Raw genomic sequence first — 19208 nt, forward strand, 5'->3', positions numbered from 1 at the left:
TTCAAACCCCCAAAGAGTTGAGCAGAAGGATCCAGACTGACATTCACAGCAACACTGAGGGCGTGCTGTACCATTGGAGCTGATGTAACATCAAAGTACCATCTGCCCTTTTCAGTGAATGAAAAAGATCCTGTGACACTGTTTCAAAGAGCGAGAGAGTTCTCCCTGGTGGCTTGACCTATTGCTTCAAAAAACAAAATGTAGGGTGCTTATCACATTGCCATTTGTGAGCGCTGGCTAGGTACAAATTAATTGCTGTTTTCTACAGTACAACAGTAACTGTAGTCCAACTGGTCTTCATTAGCTGCAAATGGTCATGAAAGGTGCTATAGAAATGCAGATCTTTTATGAATATAAACCTGATTTTGGCACAAACTGCCCTACCTCAGTGGCCTTGTAATATGTATGTTATATATTTTAATAATGCACATTGTTAATAAAAATTATGCAGATGATATATTCACACTCATACACACACATATACGCATGCTTTTTCTCATGTACATGTGTACACTTGTGCACACACACACACTCTTGTGCACACACACACACACACACACACACATTGGCTTTATCACGCACACACACACACACACACACACACACACACATTGGCTTTATCACACACACACACACACACAGGCTTTATCACGCACACTCTCTCTCACACACACACTTTCTCTCTCTCTGTCATCCACACATACGACTGTGACAAGAGAACATCTTTTCCTTATACATCATGTCAGGAGGATTTAGCAGGTACTGTCTGAGAGTCTGGGAGAGGCAGATTGAGACACGGTTTTCAAAAGAGAACCAGATAAGCACATGAACTGAAAAGATATTGTAGGGCCACAGGGATATGGCAGTGGCATGAGGTCAATTGTGTTGTTCACGCAGAGAGATCATGTAAGCCATGATGGGCTGAATGATCTCCTTCTGTAGCTTAACCATTCCATAGTTCAATGATCCTAAATAGATCATTTTTGATCAATCAGCATCTGTAAAGTAAAAGCATAATTCAGTAGATTTCTCAACAGCTTAATTTAGGTTTCAATATTTCAAACAGCCTGGCCGATCAAAACTGGACCTCAGTTACAATAAGGAAACATAATTGTTATTTTGGTTAGATCCTATTTTCAGTTTACTTCTTTAAATTAAAAATTAACCATTAATTAGTAAGTTAGGAGCGTGCAAAATTTCAGTTCGTGTGCAATGTTGAGGCTGAACTTTTTCCTGTTTTGCAATTTTTGTGTTTTACTTTATGCCACAAGGTAGCTTCCATAAGCAGATGCAATCTCCAGCGTACCCCAGGACATGCCTGGTGTATGTTAACATGTTAACAATGAGATGTCATTCTGTGATCAGGCAGCTCCTACTGAACAATCATGAATATACCAATAATTACTAGAACAATTAAAGTAAGCTTATCAGTCAGGCTTACACTGCGGCTCATGGTATTTGTCAGAAGCTACAAATACTCACACGTAAGGCACAGTTCTCTATAGGCAAGATGAATTTGCCTAGCCATTGTGCCTTTTCAATTGAACAAAAGCTGAATTGTTGCATGTGCATTTTCCATGGCAATGACTCAACCAATCTGAGTCCAACTAATCAATATTCTGTTTTTTTCATACAATATAAATTGCTGTTCCCTTTGAAATTTTGTATTTTCATGTTTGTCCTGATGGATGCAAGACAGAAAGCCTCAAAAGCCTGGATTTTTGTTTAAACAATATTCAATGCAAAACCATGCACAGAAAGCAAAATAAGGGCTGGATGAATGTAAACAGAGAGAGAGAGAGAGACAAAGGTGACAAGACATACAGTATAGTTTACATATTTGTAAAATCTCCAAAAATTAAATAAACTTCATTCCAACCTTGTACTTTTTACCTCTTCTTTATTCGTTCACAGGATGAGGGCATCACTGGCCAGGCAGCATTTATTGCCCAGAGGGCAGTTCAAAGTCAACCACTTTGCTGTGGGTCTGGAGTCACATGTAGGCCAGACCGGGTAAGGATAGCAGTTTCCTTTCCTAAAGGATATTAGTGAACCAGATGGGCTTTTTTCCAAGAATTGACAATGGATTCACAGTCATCAATAGACTCTTAATTCCAGATATTTATCGAATTCAAATTCCACCATCTGCCCATGGCGAGATTTGAACCCAGGTCCCCAAAACATTATCTGGGTGTCTGGATTAACAGTCCAGCAATAATATCACTCGGCCATTGCCACTCCTCTGTGAATGGATGTTTGGTAGTAAAGAACTTAACCATTGCTAAAAGTAGATCAGACACTGAAGGTTGTGGTCTCACACTTATCAGAACTCGGGCACAAGAAGCAGAATTGAAGAAAAGAGATCCCCTTCTTTTGCAGATTGACAAAAGGATGCTAATGGGATTTTCAATGTGACACCATGCGGCATTTTCTTCGGCATTGTTATGGGCCTGGCTCGAGATTCCATTCAGGGTGGGGTAGTCAAGTCCTTGAACCCAGAGCCATGAAATGGCCTAAGTAGATTTGTCTTGAATAGTTTTTAAAAAATGCATTTTTCCATGATTATTTTGTCATGTTATTATGCTATTCTGAATGTTTTATCTCTTTATTTTTCTAATTTATTATTTTTATTATTAAATGATTCTGTACTTTTCTAATCTTTTTCCTAAGGATTTTTACTCAAGAACCTGTACCTAAGTGTCTTTGTACCTACAATGGTGCTGTAAGTGGCGAATTGTAAACATTTCACTGTGCTCAAGATAACAAAGTGTGAAGCTGGATGATCACAGCAGGCCAAGCAGCATCTCAGGAGCACAAAAGCTGACGTTTCGGGCCTAGACCCTTCATCAGAGAGGGGGATGGGGTGAGCGTTCTGGAATAAATAGGGAGAAAGGGGGGGCGGACCGAAGATGGAGAGAAATGAAGATAGGTGGAGAAGAGAGTATACGTGGGGAGGTAGGGAGGGGATAGGTCAGTCCAGGGAAGACGGACAGGTCAAGGAGGTGGGATGAGGTTAGCAGGTAGGAAATGGAGGTGCGGCTTGAGGTAGGAGGAAGGGATGGGTGAGAAGAAGAACAGGTTAGGGAAGCGGAGGTAGGCTGGGCTGGTTTTGGGATGCAGTAGCGGGAGGGGACGAGCTGGGCTGGCTTTGTGATGTAGTGGGGGGAGGGGAAGAACTGGGCTGGTTTTGGGATGCAGTTGGGAAAGGGGAGATTTTGAAGCTTGTGAAGTCCACATTGATAACATTGGACTGCAGGGTTCCCAAGCGGAATATGAGTTGCTGTTCTTGCAACCTTCGTGTGGCATCATTGTGGCACTGCAGGAGGCCCATGATGGACATGTCGTCTGAGGAATGGGAGGGGGAGTTAAAATGGTTCGCGACTGGGAGGTGCAGTTGTTTATTGCGAACCGAGCGGAGGTGTTCTGGAAAGAGGTCCTCAAGCCTCCGCTTGGTTTCGCCAATGTAGAGGAAGCCACACCGGGTACAATGGATACAGTATACCACATTGGCCGATGTGCAGGTGAACATCTGCTTAATATGGAAAGTCATCTTCGGGCCTGGGATAGGGGTGAGGGAGGAGGTGTGGGGGCAAGTGTAGCATTTCCTGTGGTTGCAGGGGAAGGTGCTGGGTGTGGTGGGGTTGGAGGGCAGTGTGGAGCGGACAAGGGGGTCACGGAGAGAGTGGTCTCTCCGGAAAGCAGACAAGGGTGGGGATGGAAAAATGTCTTGGGTGGTGGGGTCGGATTGTAGATGGTGGAAGTTTTGGAGGATGATATGTTGTATCTGGAGGTTGGTGGGGTGGTATGTGAGAACGAGGGGGATCCTCTGGGGGCAGTTGTGGCGGGGCCGGGGTGTGAGGGATGTGTTGCGGGAAATGTGGAAGACGCGATCAAGGGCGTTCTCGACTACTGTGGGGGGAAAGTGGCAGTCCTTGAAGAATGTGGACATCTGGGATGTGCGGAAGTCAAATGCCTCATCGTGGGAGCAGATGCGGCGGAAGTGGAGGAATTGGGAATAGGGGATGGAATTTTTGCAGGAGGATGGGTGGCAGAAGGTGTGTTCTGGGTAGCTGTGGGAGTCAGTGGGCTTGAAATGGACATCGGTTTCTAGCTGGTTACCTGAGATGGAGACTGAGAGGTCCAGGAAGGTGAGGGATGTGTTGGAGATGGCCCAAGTGAACTTGAGGTTGGGGTGAAAGGTGTTGGTGAAGTGGATGAACTGTTCGAGCTCCTCTTGGGAGCAAGAGGCGGTGCCGATGCAGTCATCAATGTAACGGAGGAAGAGGTGGGGTTTGGGGCCTGTGTAGGTGCGGAAGAGGGACTGTTCCACGTAACCTACAAAGAGGCAGGCATAGCTGGGGCCCATGCGGGTACCCACGGCCACCCCCTTTGTTTGTAGGAAGTGGGAGGAATCAAAAGAGAAGTTGTTGAGGGTGAGGATGAGTTCGGCTAGGCGGATGAGGGTGTCAGTGGAGGTGGATTGGTCGGGCCTGAGGGACAGGAAGAAGCGGAGGGCCTTGAGTCCATCTGCATGCAGAATACAGGTGTATAGGTACTGGATGTCCATGGTGAAAATGAGGTGTTGGGGGCCAGGGAATTGGAAGTCCTGGAGGAGGTGGAGGGCGTGGGTGGTGTCACGGATGTAGATAGGGAGTTCCTGGACCAAAGAGGAGAAAATGGAGTCCAGATAGGTCGAGATGAGTTCGGTGGGGCAGGAACAGGCTGAGACGATGGGTTGAGCAGGGCAGGCAGGTTTGTGGATTTTGGGAAGGAGATAGAAACGGGCTGGGAACAATGAGGTTGGAGGCTGTGGGTGGGAGGTCCCCTGAGGTGATGAGGCCATGGATAGTGTTGGAGATGATGGTTTGGTGCTCGGGGGTGGGGTCATGATCGAGGGGGTGGTAGGAGAAGGTGTCGGAGAGTTGGCGTCTGGCCTCGGCGATGTAGTGGTCAGTGCGCCATACTACCACTGCGCCACCCTTGTCTGCGGGTTTGATGGTGAGGTTGGGGTTGGAGTGGAGGGAGCGGAGGGCTGCCTGTTCTGCAGGGGAGAGGGTGGAGTAGGTGAGAGGGGTGGAGAGGTTGAGGCGGTTGATTTCTCGATGGCAGTTGGAGATGAAGAGGTCGAGGGAGAGTAGGAGGCCTGGGAGTGGTGTCCAGGAGGAGGACTTGTGTTGGAGGCGGGTGAAGGGGCCAGTGGAGGGAGGGTTAGGCTCCCAGTTAAAGAAATAAGCGTGGAGGCGAAGGCGGCGGAAGAACTGCTTGATGTCTAAACGTGACTAGTACCTGGTTTGCTTCAGGACATGGTCGAGCAGTTTCAAGGCTGAAGAGATGCCTCGATGACTACTCAAAGCAAATTTTAATCCTAAACATTTGACATTGCCATCTTATTTACCAACATATCACTCCAAGAAGTCATTGACTTGTGCACAATGTTACCATATCATGGTAAGCTACATGGTCCTCTATTTCTGAATCTGTGTTCATCATATTTTGCAACTTATGAAGCTGAGTTCAGTTTCAATGACACCATGTATGCACAAGTAGATGGAATTGTCATGGGATTACTTTTGGGCCAGCCCCTCTCACTAACTTCCTTGTTGCTTCGCATAAGAAATACATCTTTGCTGGAAAGACCGCTAACCTCTTAATTCTCGCATACTTCCCATCTGTATTGGGAAATGATACAAGATCGTTTGCTAGCTCACAGCATGAAACACTTGCACCAGCTGGAAGCTACACACATAAATACACAAGGCTGCATTTTATTTCGGAAAGGAATTTGTTCATACATTGCAGCTTTTGCAAAAAGAAGAGATAATGGAGACAGCCAAGCTCTATTGCATTCCAGTGACAATGCCCTGGTTGAGCTGTTTGATACCAGAATTAAGATTGACAGTTAATTGTTCTCATTTCATCTTCATGGCCCAACCAATCAGCACCTTATTCCCAATCTGTATAACATTGTGTTTTGTTTATCAAGTCTGATTTTTGTCACCCAATTCTGATGATTGCAAGATGAAACACTTTAATTTCTAGTTGCCTTTTAGCAATGTCGAATTGGAATATTAAGAGAGTAGGTACAGAGAGTAATAAAACTTGTGGAGGAGCAGGATCAAAAATAAAACAACAACATCTTGTTTTCAGTATTGAACTGTGTACATCTGGTCACTAAAATTGCTGCCCATTTTAGTCCATAATAACATAAAGCGTTGTAGCCTCCCTGAAAATAACTCCACCAAGGCCAGTATCCTGCCATTTACACATGCATAGTACAGGTCACTGACCCAGCTAATGCAGATACAACTCCTAGAGTGAACAGAGCCCTTGACACTCCTGTTTATATCTGTCAGCCAGGGCTCCCTGATTGGACTACGTTAACAGCCCCAATCAAGGAACTCATATTCAATAAGATCCATCTGGCTCACTTTGTTCTAATCACTTCACTCCCTATTATCTCTATCATAGAGTTAAAATTATAAGTGAAGAAAAATCACAAAGCATACCATTTTGAACTTCAGAGTAACGATTGTTCAGGAGTATGTCTGTTGATGCAGTAGCAGCTATGGTAGATACTTAACCCACTCAATCTATTCAGATATATTATTGCATGCCTCTGGCAGAGATAGATCTTGTACATGGGTTCCTAGCTTAGAGCAGGGACACAAGATCCTGCCACAGCAAATAATGGAAATACCTTTATGCAAACAATTCACATGTGAATATATCAATTTATCCAATGACCTGTCGTGGAAAAGGAGCAGATGCACTTACTGTTCAAGAATGACCCTAAAGGAATGCATGCAAACGTTCACATGCCTCTTTCTGAAAGCTGTCAGTGAATACCTGTGACCCTTCCATCGACTGTGAAATGTTCAATGCCTTGAGAAATTCACCGTAGGAGAATCCAAAAATCTTTAAGACTTCTCAATAGGATTTTGAAACAAACAAGGTATTTTTTAAAAAAGGTATAATCCTGTCTTTTCATTCTTAAATAAGATGTTGATAGTGCTGGAAAGGCCAATGTTTGCTGCCCATTCCTCACGAACTGACTGGCTATCTAGGCCAGTTAACAGTCAACTATATTGCTTTGGGCCTGCAGTCCTGACCTGGTAAAGACAGCAGATTTCCTTTCCCTAAACTGCACTTCTGAGCCAGAAGGATGCTTGCACAGTTACAATTAGACTAGCTTTTAATTCTCGGCTTTGTGTTGAATTCAAATGTTGCCATCTGCCAGAGCCGGATTCAAACCCATTTCCCCTGAACAATAGCCTAGGTCTCTAGATTAATGGGCCAGTAACATCACCACTACATTCTCATCTCCCTTGTGTTTCCCCCCAGGTTGCTTTCTGCAAAGGCAAAGAATCTGATGTCCCACGAGCAGACAAAAGCCAAAAGCAAGTAGTCATGACAAGAAATCAAATGTATTCTTCTCCGAAGAACCAACATAATGCTCCAAAAGTGACTGCACACAAGTTGTCAATGAAATAAGTTTATCAACATGCTTTTCATCTCTACCTCATAATTCAATATTTAACTGTGACATTTTATTCATTTATAAAATACTTTTGTTGCATCCTTCTAAATCCTTTTGCCTATGCCCACCTTGTTGTAAATGTTGAGCTGATGATTTAATTAACCTATTCCTGGCTTTATGTTCTGACTTCGGCCCCAAAACCCATAGAACTTAGTTCTGGCTCTGAAATATGATCTGATTTTTATATTTACTTCTCAAAACATAACACCTACGTAAGTGTGCATTTGCCTTGAGGTATTCTGTTTCTTTATACTGGGCTTACTCTAGAAAATTAAGCATGCATGATGGTTCAATAACAAAAATAAATCATATTCCATGCGGAAAACGTTAAATGCTGTTGTGAGCAAAGTGTTTCAAGTAGTGCTGTGCCAAAAGTTGCAACATGATTCCTCACGCATCAATTGGTCAGACTTAAATATTACATAAATGTTGTATCAATGCTTCTTCTTTACTTCTATCATAATGCTCCTTTCCTTTCCCAATTTCTTTTCTAAAGAAAATATAGATCACACGTCTCTCCAATTTAACTTCTGAAACATAGCTGAGGAACAGAGATGTAGTAGCCTTAGTGAATCGTGAGGTTTATTTTGGCACTGGATTGTAAATTTGCACACAGCTGTCAAATTATCTCAGAATCTGTCAGAATGGCAAGTGTAGTAAAGGACTAAGGCCCATCTGTGAAGATGGAATATTTCTCTGCTGAATGAATTGAGGCAATTTTTAAACCAGCATAGGGCAAAGATTTATTTTTGATCCAACTAAGGTTGCCCTAGGGTCCCAAAAAAAAAGAACTAGGTTATTCATCTTCATGGGCTACAAGACTGCATTCAAAAATAAAGAAGTATGATTCCATATAAACCCCTGAGATTTTGAGCAGTTGTTCTTGGCCCACCAGAGCCATATTGTGGTATTAAATGCGAGAACATCAAGTACCTTTCCACTTAGGCTTGCATGCCTGCCTTTCTCTCAAGGCATGAGTCATTTCCATGACTTTTTCAAAAACAGCATGTAGCCGTACAATGCTCCCTCTACTGACTCAATGCAAGAAACTAAAGCTATCCTTATTTATACTAGTTTGAAGCTGATTTTTCCAGTGTTCTGAAAGGGCTTACAAATCAAATTATATTTGTGTGTATATCTGTAAATCTTCCTCCCACAGATATTGCATGCATGTGTTGTCTGTTTGGCAGAATTTTTTTTTGTTTGCATTGCCACTCTCTATATTGTGCGTTATGCTCAGAATTGGATATTGACTAACATGAAAGGGAATGAAATGGTTTCACTTGATCACTGTCTGTCTTTATTAAAGATTCTGAATTATTAACCACCGAAGGCCTGCAGCATAACCTGCTGCATATTCACTGAATTGGATAGTCACTATGACTACCTTCTCACATTTATTGCAATGTAAGGTGTGTGGCCTAGCTGTGTTTTTTAATATCAGCAATTTTGGATTTTTGAATTAGTGGTATATGGGTTTTCTGTGTGTATGAAGTGGTGTAATGATTAACTGTTAGGGATTTCAGTAGCCATGGCAATTTCTTTATAAAAATCAAGCAAGATATAGTTCAGGAGGGCTAATGAGAATTTTATTTTATCTTGGGAGGCTTTTACAATTAACCAAAGTAACAGTTCTGTACTAGGTTTTCCTTTTAGTAGGTTAGGAATTGAATATTTTTCTTTCTGATTAAGGCAGGAAACCCACCACTTGGGAAAAAAAGGCATTTTAGTTTCAGTTTTGGGTAGTTTTCAGAAATTTTGATTGAAGCTGAACATGTAAAACAATTGGTCCTGAGAAAAGGAGGCATTTTAGGGCTGCTAAGAAATTGATCAGCTCAACTAGAGGAGTTTAATTTGAAAATTCTAGACTAGGAATGTTTGGCTAAAACACTGAGTATTATTTGAAGCTGAGAAAGATTAAGCTCAGTGATATGACAAATTAAGAAAGAGGCTATCAGATTCTCATAGCTGGTGAACTGAAGCCTCAGCTAAGTCATCCCTGTGTGTGATTGAGAAGGGAAACTTTCTGTGGTATTTAACGACAGTAATAGAATTCTGGTAGGAATAATGGAATTGTATTTTTGCTGTGTGTTTCAACATCCTTAAATGTGTATTAGCTTGGTTTGTTGCATTGTATCTTAATTTCTTTTTCACAATAAACTTCTGTTTTATTAATAAACTCAAATGTGTATCATTGCAGGTTTAGATTTAGAAACCAAAACCAAACAAATGAGATCTATCAAGCCAGATTTCAATCTGGGATCTGACTTGTTGAGTAATAACATCAGCTGGGATCATAACATTTATCCATATTCAGTTAATTAGTGTTGTTTGAGGTATTGAACAAACAAAATGAAGCGATCATATTCAAAGCGCAGAACTAGATTAACTCTTAAAGCTTGGCTAACGTTAGACATTGAAATATTCAGTTGGATTTGGCAGCCTTAATGAAAGTGGAAATGGGATATCTTGATCATATTTCCCACATCACAGCTCATCTAGCTTAGACAACATGACCAAGGTATTGGATTTCATTTCCATAATAATGCCAGTCTCCATCCCTAACTCACACCACAGTGAAACATTCAGCCACACTTTCATCACTTTCCCAGATGTCCAAGTTCTTCAAGAACCGCAACTTTCCCCCATAATGATCGAGAACGCCCTTGACCGCGTCTCCCGTATTTCCCGCAACACATCCCTCACACCCCACCCTGGCCACAACCGCCCAAAGAGGATCCCCCTCGTTCTCACACACCACCCTACCAAACTCCGGATACAACGCATCATCCTCCGACACTTCCACCATTTACAATCCGACCCCACCACCCAAGACATTTTTCCATCCCCACCCCTGTCTGCTTTCCAGAGAGACCACTCTCTCCGTGACTCCCTTGTTCGCTCCACACTGCCCTCCAACCCCACCACACCCGGCACCTTCCCCTGCAACCGCAGGAAATGCTACACTTGCCCCCACACCTCCTCCCTCACCCCTATCCCAGGCCCCAAGATGACATTCCACATTAAGCAGAGGTTCACCTGCACATCTGCCAATGTGGTATACTGCATCCACTGTACCCAGTGTGGCTTCCTCTACATTGGGGAAACCAAGCGGAGGCTTGGAGACCGCTTTGCAGAACACCTCCGCTCAGTTCGCAATAAACAACTGCACCTCCCAGTCGCAAACCATTTCCACTCCCACTCCCATTCTTTAGATGACATGTCCATCATGGGCCTCCTGCAGTGCCACAATGATGCCACCCGAAGGTTGCAGGAACAGCAACTCATATTCCGCCTGGGAACCCTGCAGCCTAATGGTATCAATGTGGATTTCACCAGTTTCAAAATCTCCCCTTCCCCAACTGCATCCCTAAACCAGCCCAGTTCGTCCCCTCCCCCCACTGCACCACACAACCAGCCCAGCTCTTCCCCTCCACCCACTGCATCCCAAAACCAGTCCAACCTGTCTCTGCCTCCCTAACCGGTTCTTCCTCTCACCCATCCCTTCCTCCCACCCCAAGCCGCACCCCCATCTACCTACTAACCTCATCCCACCTCCTTGACCTGTCCGTCTTCCCTGGACTGACCTATCCACTCCCTACCTCCCCACCTATACTCTCTCCACCTATCTTCTTTACTCTCCATCTTTGGTCCGCCTCCCCCTCTCTCCCTATTTATTCCAGTTACCTCTCCCCAACCCCTCTCTGATGAAGGGTCTAGGCCCGAAACGTCAGCTTTTGTGCTCCTGAGATGCTGCTTGGCCTGCTGTGTTCATCCAGCCTCACATTTTATTATCTTGGAATTCTCCAGCATCTGCAGTTCCCATTATCTCTGACACTTTCATCAGTGTCAGCTTGGTTCAATAGTAGATCATACTTTCTCCAAGTCAGAACAGAATGGATGGAGCCCCACTGCGGGACTGAATGTATTTTGACCTCTCAGTGCAATTTTGCTGTACTCTTATACATGTCATTTTTTCAATAAAGCTTTTATTCCAATAGAAGGATGTGAATAATATTCCATTGCATCATTTCCAATGAAGATGTGGGAGTTCATCTAATTTCCTGAGCCAATATTGGCAACAGAAAATAAGTGGTCATTTAATTTATATTGCTAATTATGCTTCATGTTGGAAAATTAGCTGCTATACAACTGCTTAGAAAACAACAATGCCTGCCAAAAGCAATTAAATGGCTACAATATGTGCATAAGAACATCCTGAGGTTATGACAAGCTTCTGTACAAATAAATTCAATCTTCATGCCCTAACGGCTTGACGTAGTTACATTTTACCCAAACATGTTTAGATTTCTATCACCTATGCACACTTCAATTTACCCAGCATCCTTATTCTTGTTGTGGTCCACTGCTCCCCAGACTTTTAAAACAAACTTGTAGTTTTAGTTTGGACAGTTTGAAGAAGTATTGGCTGAATTTGGGAGTGTAAAACAGTCAGCCCTGAAAAAAGAAAGTACCTTCAGGCTGTTGGGCAACCTTAATGTGAGGAATTTAGTTTAGAAATTCGAGAAATTAGAAATGTTTGGTGAAAGCTCAAGGGGATTTGAAGCTGAGAAAGTTTAAGCTTAGTTACATAGAACATAGAACATAGAACATTGCAGCACAGTACAGGCCCTTTGGCCCTCGATGTTGTGCCGAACTGTCATACCGATCTCAAGCCCATCTAACCTATGCTATTCCACGTATGTCCATATGCTTATCCAATGACGCCTGAAAGGTACCTAAAGTTGGCGAATCTACAACCATTGCAGGCAAAGCGTTCCATTCCCTTACTACTCTCTGAGTAAAGAAACTACCTCTGACATCTGTCCTATATCTTTCATCCCTCAATTTAAAGCTATGCCCCCTCGTGCTCGCCGTCACCATCCTAGGAAAAAGGCTTTCCCTATCCACCCTATCTAACCCTCTGCTTATTTGAGATAATGGGAACTGCTGGAGATTCCAAGATAATAAAATGTGAGGCTGGATGAACACAGCAGGCCAAGCAGCATCTCAGGAGCACACCTCTGCTTATTTCATATGTTTCAATTAAGTCACCTCTCAACCTTCTTCTCTCTAACGAAAACAACCTCTAGTCCCTCAGCCTTTCCTCGTAAGACCTTCCCTCCATACCAGGCAACATCCTAGTAAATCTCCTCTGCACCCTTTCCAAAGCTTCCACATCCTTCTTATAATGCGGTGACCAGAACTGTACGCAATACTCTAAGTGCGGCCGCACCAGAGTTTTGTACAGCTGTAGCATAACCTCTTGGTTCCGGAACTTGATCCCTCTATTAATAAAAGCTAAAACACTGTATGCCTTCTTAACAGCCCTGTCAACCTGGGTGGCAACTTTCAATGATCTGTGTACATGGACACCAAGATCTCTCTGCTCATCTACACTGCTAAGAATCTTACCATTAGCCCAGTACTTTGTCTTCCGGTTACTCCTACCAATGTGCATAACCTCACACTTGTCCACATTAAACTCCATTTGCCACCTCTCAGCCCAGCTCTGCAGCTTATCTATGTCTCTCTGCAACCTACAGCATCCTTCATCACTACCCACAACTCCACCGATCTTAGTGTCGTCTGCAAATTTACTAACCCATCCTTCTACACCCTCATCCAGGTCATTTATAAAAATGACAAACAGCAGTGGACCCAACACCGACCCTTGCGGTACACCACTAGTAACTGCTCTCCAGGATGAACATTTCCCATCAACTACCACCATCTGTCTTCTTTCAGCAAGCCAATTTCCGATCCAGACTGCTATATCTCCCACAATCCCATTCCTCCGCATTTTGTACAATAGCCTACTGTGGGGAACCTTATCGAACGCCTTGCTGAAATCCATGTACACCACATCAACCGGTTTACTCTCATCTACCTGTTTGGTCACCTTCTCAAAGAACTCAATAAGGTTTGTGAGGGACGAGCTACCCTTCACAAAACCGTGCTATCCCTAATCAATTTATTCTTTTCTAGATGATTATAAATCCTATCCCTTATAACCTTTTCCAACACTTTACCAACAACTGAGGTAAGGCTCACTGGTCTATAATTGCCAGGGTTGTCTCTATTCCCCTTCTTGAACAGGGGAACCACAGTTGCCATCCTCGAGTCTTCTGGCACTATTCTTGTAGACAATGACGAGTTAAAGATCAATGCCAAAGGCTCGGTAATCTCCTTCCTGGCTTCCCAGAGGATCCTAGGATAAATTCCATCCGGCCCAGGGGATTTATCTATCTTCACCCTCTGTAGGATTTCTAATACCTCTTCCTTGTGAACCTCAATCCCACCTAGTCTAGTAGCCTGTATCTCAGTATTCTCCTCGACAACATTGGCGTTTTCTAGAGTGAATACTGTTGAAAAATATTCATTTAGTGTTTCCCCTATCTCCCCTGACTCCACACACAGCTTCCCACTACTATCCTTGATTGGCCCCAATCTTACTTTTGTCATTCTTTTATTCCTTAAATATCTATCGAAAGCCTTAGGGTTTACCCTGATCCTATCTGCCAACAACTTCTCATGTCTCCTCCTGGCTCTTCTGAGCTCTCTCTTTATGCCAAATCAATCAAAATCCTGGTTTATGAATTCACAACCCTCTTCCATTCTGTCTCTGTAAACTCCTGCAACCAGTCATTTTCTTGGATTGGATAATTTTTAATACCTCATGGGTGTATGAGTGGCATTAGCCCATTAGGTGGGTGTTTACTGCCTATCACTACTTTCACTTGGGAAAAAGTGGAAAACTCTTGTCTTAAATTTGGGTGCCCTGTGACAATTGTTTCTGAAGAAGGGCCCAGACCCGAAACGTCAGCTTTGCTGCCCTTTTGATGATGCCTGGCCTGCTGTGTTCATCCAGTTCTACACTTTGTTATCTGTGAAAATTGTAGTTGTTTTGTATCAGGTTTGAAACAAGCCAGTGGCTAGTTGGGCCACTTCAGTGGACAGTTAAGAGTCAAACAGATTACTTGGAGGTTGGAGTTTCAGATAGACCAGACATAGTACACGGAGTAGACTCCTCTCCCCAAAGCAATGTTATTATACCAGATTCATTTTTATGACAATTGAAGTCCAGCTATCCATGGCCACTATTACCGATAATTCTATTTATTCCAGATTTGTTAATTAGCTAAATATAAATTCTTCCAGCCACCATGGTGGGATTTGAACTTTTATTTCCAGGTCATTATTCCAGCCTTCTGGACTACAAGAATAGAACCACAATGCTATTGTACTCTATAATCCTGCACCCAATATAATTATATCTGAAACCAGATAATTTTTTTTAAAAATTGTTCGAAAATGTATCAGCCTATGTCTAGGTTAAGAATAAATTAAGTCTTTATTTATGACAGATTTCAAGTCAAGAAACAGTACTATAACCATAGCAACAAGAACATTGGATACTCTGGGACAACATCACTAATCACAATGTAGTGACAATCTCAAACCTGGGAATTCTGCCAAATCTAGGTTTTTTTTTCATTTTTGTTTTCTTCTTGTTTGTCTTCTTTCTGTGGAGGATTCATCCAAAATGCAGATCAATTGTAGAACCTCACCTTCGCTCACTGCTAAGCGACTACTGAGGGTATATCTCACTTTTATGTCCCAACCTTTACAATGAATTTAATTACATTTATCAATCAACACCTTACAATTTACACCAGCAAATATCAACTATCTTTGACAAAGCACATTCTTTCCACCGATGATATCTATCAATTCTTTGGAATCAGTCCATATTTCTGTCGTATATCAGTCGTATTTCTGCGTAATTTTCCTTCTCTTGACAGAATTCACTCCCTTAGCCACTTTCATACTTGATATCTACCAAATGATGTCAAAAAAATTACAGTTTATTACCATAGAATCCCTACAGCCTGGGAACAGGCCATTCGGCCCAACAAGTCCACACCGACCCTCACAGCACCCCAGCCAGACCCATCCCCCTATAAACCACCTAATGTACACATCCCTGAACACCATGGGCAATTTAGCATGGACAATCCACCCAGCCTGCACAGCTTTGGACTGTGGGAGGAAACCAGAACCCAGAGGAAACCCACACAGATACAGGGAGAGAGTTCAAACTCCACACGGACAGTCGCCCGAGGGTGAATTGAACCCAGGTCCCTGGCGCTGTAAGGCAGCAGTGCTAACCTCTGTGCCACCCATTTAAGATTACATTATCATATTTCTCTGGTGCAATGTGTTTTGGATCTTAGACATATGCAGACCCGACACACTCCAGCTACTGTGTGTAATAGAAGCTGTATTTAATGTTTTAAAGTGCCTGCTCTCTCATATCCATAGCTGCTTGCTTCATGCAGTTTCTTTGTCTACGCAGCCACACTTAACCTTAATTAATCATACATGGGGAGCAGTCAACAACTAAATGTTACAAGGTGCAAAGTAAATTTTTACTTTATTCCTTCAGACTAGCATTGATTACCCATTGCTAACTTCCCAGAGGGCAGTTAAATGTCAACTATACTGCTGTGGGTCTGGAGTCACATGTATGTCAGACCAGGTAAGGACAGTAGTTTCTTTCCGTCAGTGGTTTTCCCAACAATGGGCATCATCAGACTCCTAATTCCAGATGTTTATTGAATTCAAATTCCACCGTCTGCCATATAGGATTTGAACCTAGCTCCTCAGCTAATTACCAGAGTCATTGGAATAATGGTGCCACTAGGGCCATTGCCTCCCCAATATTTCCCCTGTCTGTAATGCCCTGAGTGAACTTGTGCTGGTTGGTTCTGGTTCTGAGGAAGGGTCACCAGACCCGAAATGTTAACAATGATTTTCTCTTCACAGATGATACCAGACCTGTTGAACTTTTCCAGCAACTTCCGTTTATGTTCCTTTTGCTAGTTGGAGTCCAGCCTCTTGAATGTTGTTATGGCTATGTCCATTTGGGTAAGTATCGAGTATTCCGTCAGACCTCTGGCTTGAGCCTAGTAGACATGACAGAGCCTGGCTAATCTCCAGATCTCTCAGGCTGCCGGCTCTCAGTCTTGTTCAAGTTATGATATGGCTGGTCCAGTTAAGCTTCTGATCAATGATAATTACCAAATCTGGTAGGCCATCAAATTTATTCCAGAATGGTGAACCATTACCCAGACTATCTTTGCCAATTCAAAACAATTTTTGATTTATGCATGGCAATGTCTTTGAAGAAAATATTTTGTTTTCCTGGTTTCTACCTTCTAGACAGCACTGTCATTGAGACAACAAAGTGTGGAGCTGGATGAATACAGCATGCCAAGCAGCATCTTAGGAGCCCAAAAGCTATCATTTCGGGCCTAGATCCTTCATCAGATATTCATTTTTCTAATGAAGGGTCTCGGCCTGAAACGTCAGCTTTTGTGCTCCTAAAATGCTGCTTGGCCTGCTGTGTTCATCCAGCTCCACACTTTGTTATCTCGGATTCTCCAGCATCGGCAGTTCCCATTGTCACTATAATTGAGATTGTCTTTTTCCTGTTGCCTTGTCACAGAAATTAGCCTGGATATGTTAACGAGTTCATTATTGATACCATACAAAGTCATTTTAAATAATTTCTCGTCAGATGTAGCTCAAAGTTTTAGTTTAAACATTCATGGCTATTAATTATTGTAGAAGATTCTGAGCTATCTACAAAATTTAACTGTGCTCTCATATCTTTCAGGATCAATTTTGGAGATGTGGTTAATCAGATGTCCATTAACCCACATGTAGGATTACATGCCATTCCTCATCACACAATGATTTCAGTGAAATAAAATATCCCATTCAAATTAAATTGTTTAGTTCAAATGACATGCATTACAATCTGCTGTGACACCTGTTGATAATGTTATTAAAATCTTTGCCAAGAGAGAATATAATTTTCACACAATCATTTGTAGGCTATACCATTGTTTTGAGGAATTAGTAACTGTGGACTTAACTGATAAGATGTTTAGGGTACGATTTTGCAATTTGATATCTGAAACTCTCATGGTGGTATTCCCTCAAACCAAGGTGCAATGCACTCTAGCTATCTGTAATTCGAAAGCTGAAGAACTCTTGCAATGTATTTCCAACGTGATACCTGAATAGAGTGCATGAAGAACTTTTCACCAGAATAATTTTACAAGCAGCCGTGCAGCACTACGTCTTCAGGAGAATATCACCGGCTGTGAACTAATTACATTCTCATTTCCTTGCTGCAAGGAGCTACAATTTTAAGATTGTGAACTACATCTCGTCAGGAAGAAAGTTCTTGCTTCTGTCGCCCAAGCTGTGAGACCTGCTGTCAGCTGGTTGAGAAACAGAGACATTCTGATGATTAATTTGCCCATACGTTATGCACACCTTCCAGAATGTACCCTTTGTCACTTAAACTTAATGAAATTTTTCACTCGATTACCTCTTTGAAATTCCCTACAATCAAGGCAATTTCAAACTGTAGATGCTACAATATGGATCAGTTATCTACACCTTAAAACCAACATTGGCTACCGGAAATTACATTGGGAATCATCAATGATGATTTAAGGCAGTTTGTAAGGGAGTTGAAGCCGTATGCAAAGTAATGAAACACACATATCAACCGGATTATTTTTTGTGCTTTCTCCTTTTTCAACATGAAGGACATTGCTTTCAAGGAATGGGGCACCTGGCACCAGCCCCATTAAGACTGGTCCTTGCTCCAGTGGCAGCATGACTACATTACAGTCACAGGCCATACAAAGTCCTGATCTTCTGATACTTTGACACAAAATCTAGGTTGAGGTATCATCACGATACTGAGAGTGTGCTGGACAGCTGGAAGTCCTGTCTTTGGAATTAGACTTGGATATGATGCCCTAACTATGCCTTCAGGTAGTAGATCTTGTGGCACCATTTCAGGCAAAAGCAAGGGAGGTAACTCTGCGTTGACTGCCTTTCTATTCTATGTTATTACAGTGACTGTGCTTCAAAACAATTACAGCAGTCAACTCAAATCAGGCAGAACCAAATTTATTGTCCAAGTATGGTTCAGAATGATTGGACTTCATAGAAACCCTACAGTGTGGAAGAAGGCCACTCAACCCATCAAGGTTTTAAAGGGATACAGGCCAAGTGGGACCAGAGTAATTTAGGATATCTGGTCAGCATGGACAAGTTGCACAAAACGGTCTGTTTCCATGTTGTACAATTCTACGACTTTAAGTCCACACCAACCCTCTGAAGAGCATCACATGTAGACCCACAACCCCGACATCTCCCATGGTCAATCCACCGAACCTGCAATATCTATGGGCACTGCAGCATGGCCATTCCACCTAACCTGCACATGTTTGGAATGTGGGAGACAACGCACGCAGACACAGGGAGAAATTGTAAACTTCATAGAGACAATTGCCTGAGGGTGGAATTGAACCGAGGGTCCCTGGCGCTGTAAGGAAGCAGCAGTAAACGCTGAGCCACGATGCCACCTGTGATTTATTATCAATCACAGTGGGCCCACCCCCAAACAACCTACCCATACAGCTTGAAGGGCAGGTCCAAGATCTTCAGGGTTACCGCATACACTTCAAAACACCACATAGAAAGAATTGATTCATCCTGGAACTGGTGCATTACAGATTCAGCAGAACATTACCAAAGGTCTAAGGTTTAGATTATGAGGAGAGACAACTTAAACTATATT

General features: G+C 42.8%; 2 long non-coding RNA genes across 2 annotated transcripts in view; one reads left to right on the forward strand and one right to left on the reverse strand.

The window, feature by feature from the left end:
• Positions 1 to 9652, forward strand: part of LOC132210208 (uncharacterized) — a 68204-nt gene extending 58552 nt beyond the window's left edge. Inside the window, exon 3 of the long non-coding RNA XR_009446444.1 lies at positions 7342 to 9652. This is a non-coding gene — a long non-coding RNA (uncharacterized LOC132210208). The remainder of the gene's footprint in view (positions 1 to 7341) is intronic.
• Positions 1 to 19208, reverse strand: part of LOC125460440 (uncharacterized) — a 209527-nt gene that overhangs the window by 1406 nt on the left and 188913 nt on the right. The gene's annotated exons all lie outside the window — the stretch shown is intronic.

This window comes from Stegostoma tigrinum, chromosome 11 (assembly GCF_030684315.1).
Source record: "Stegostoma tigrinum isolate sSteTig4 chromosome 11, sSteTig4.hap1, whole genome shotgun sequence".
Classification (NCBI taxonomy): Eukaryota; Metazoa; Chordata; class Chondrichthyes; order Orectolobiformes; family Stegostomatidae; genus Stegostoma; species Stegostoma tigrinum.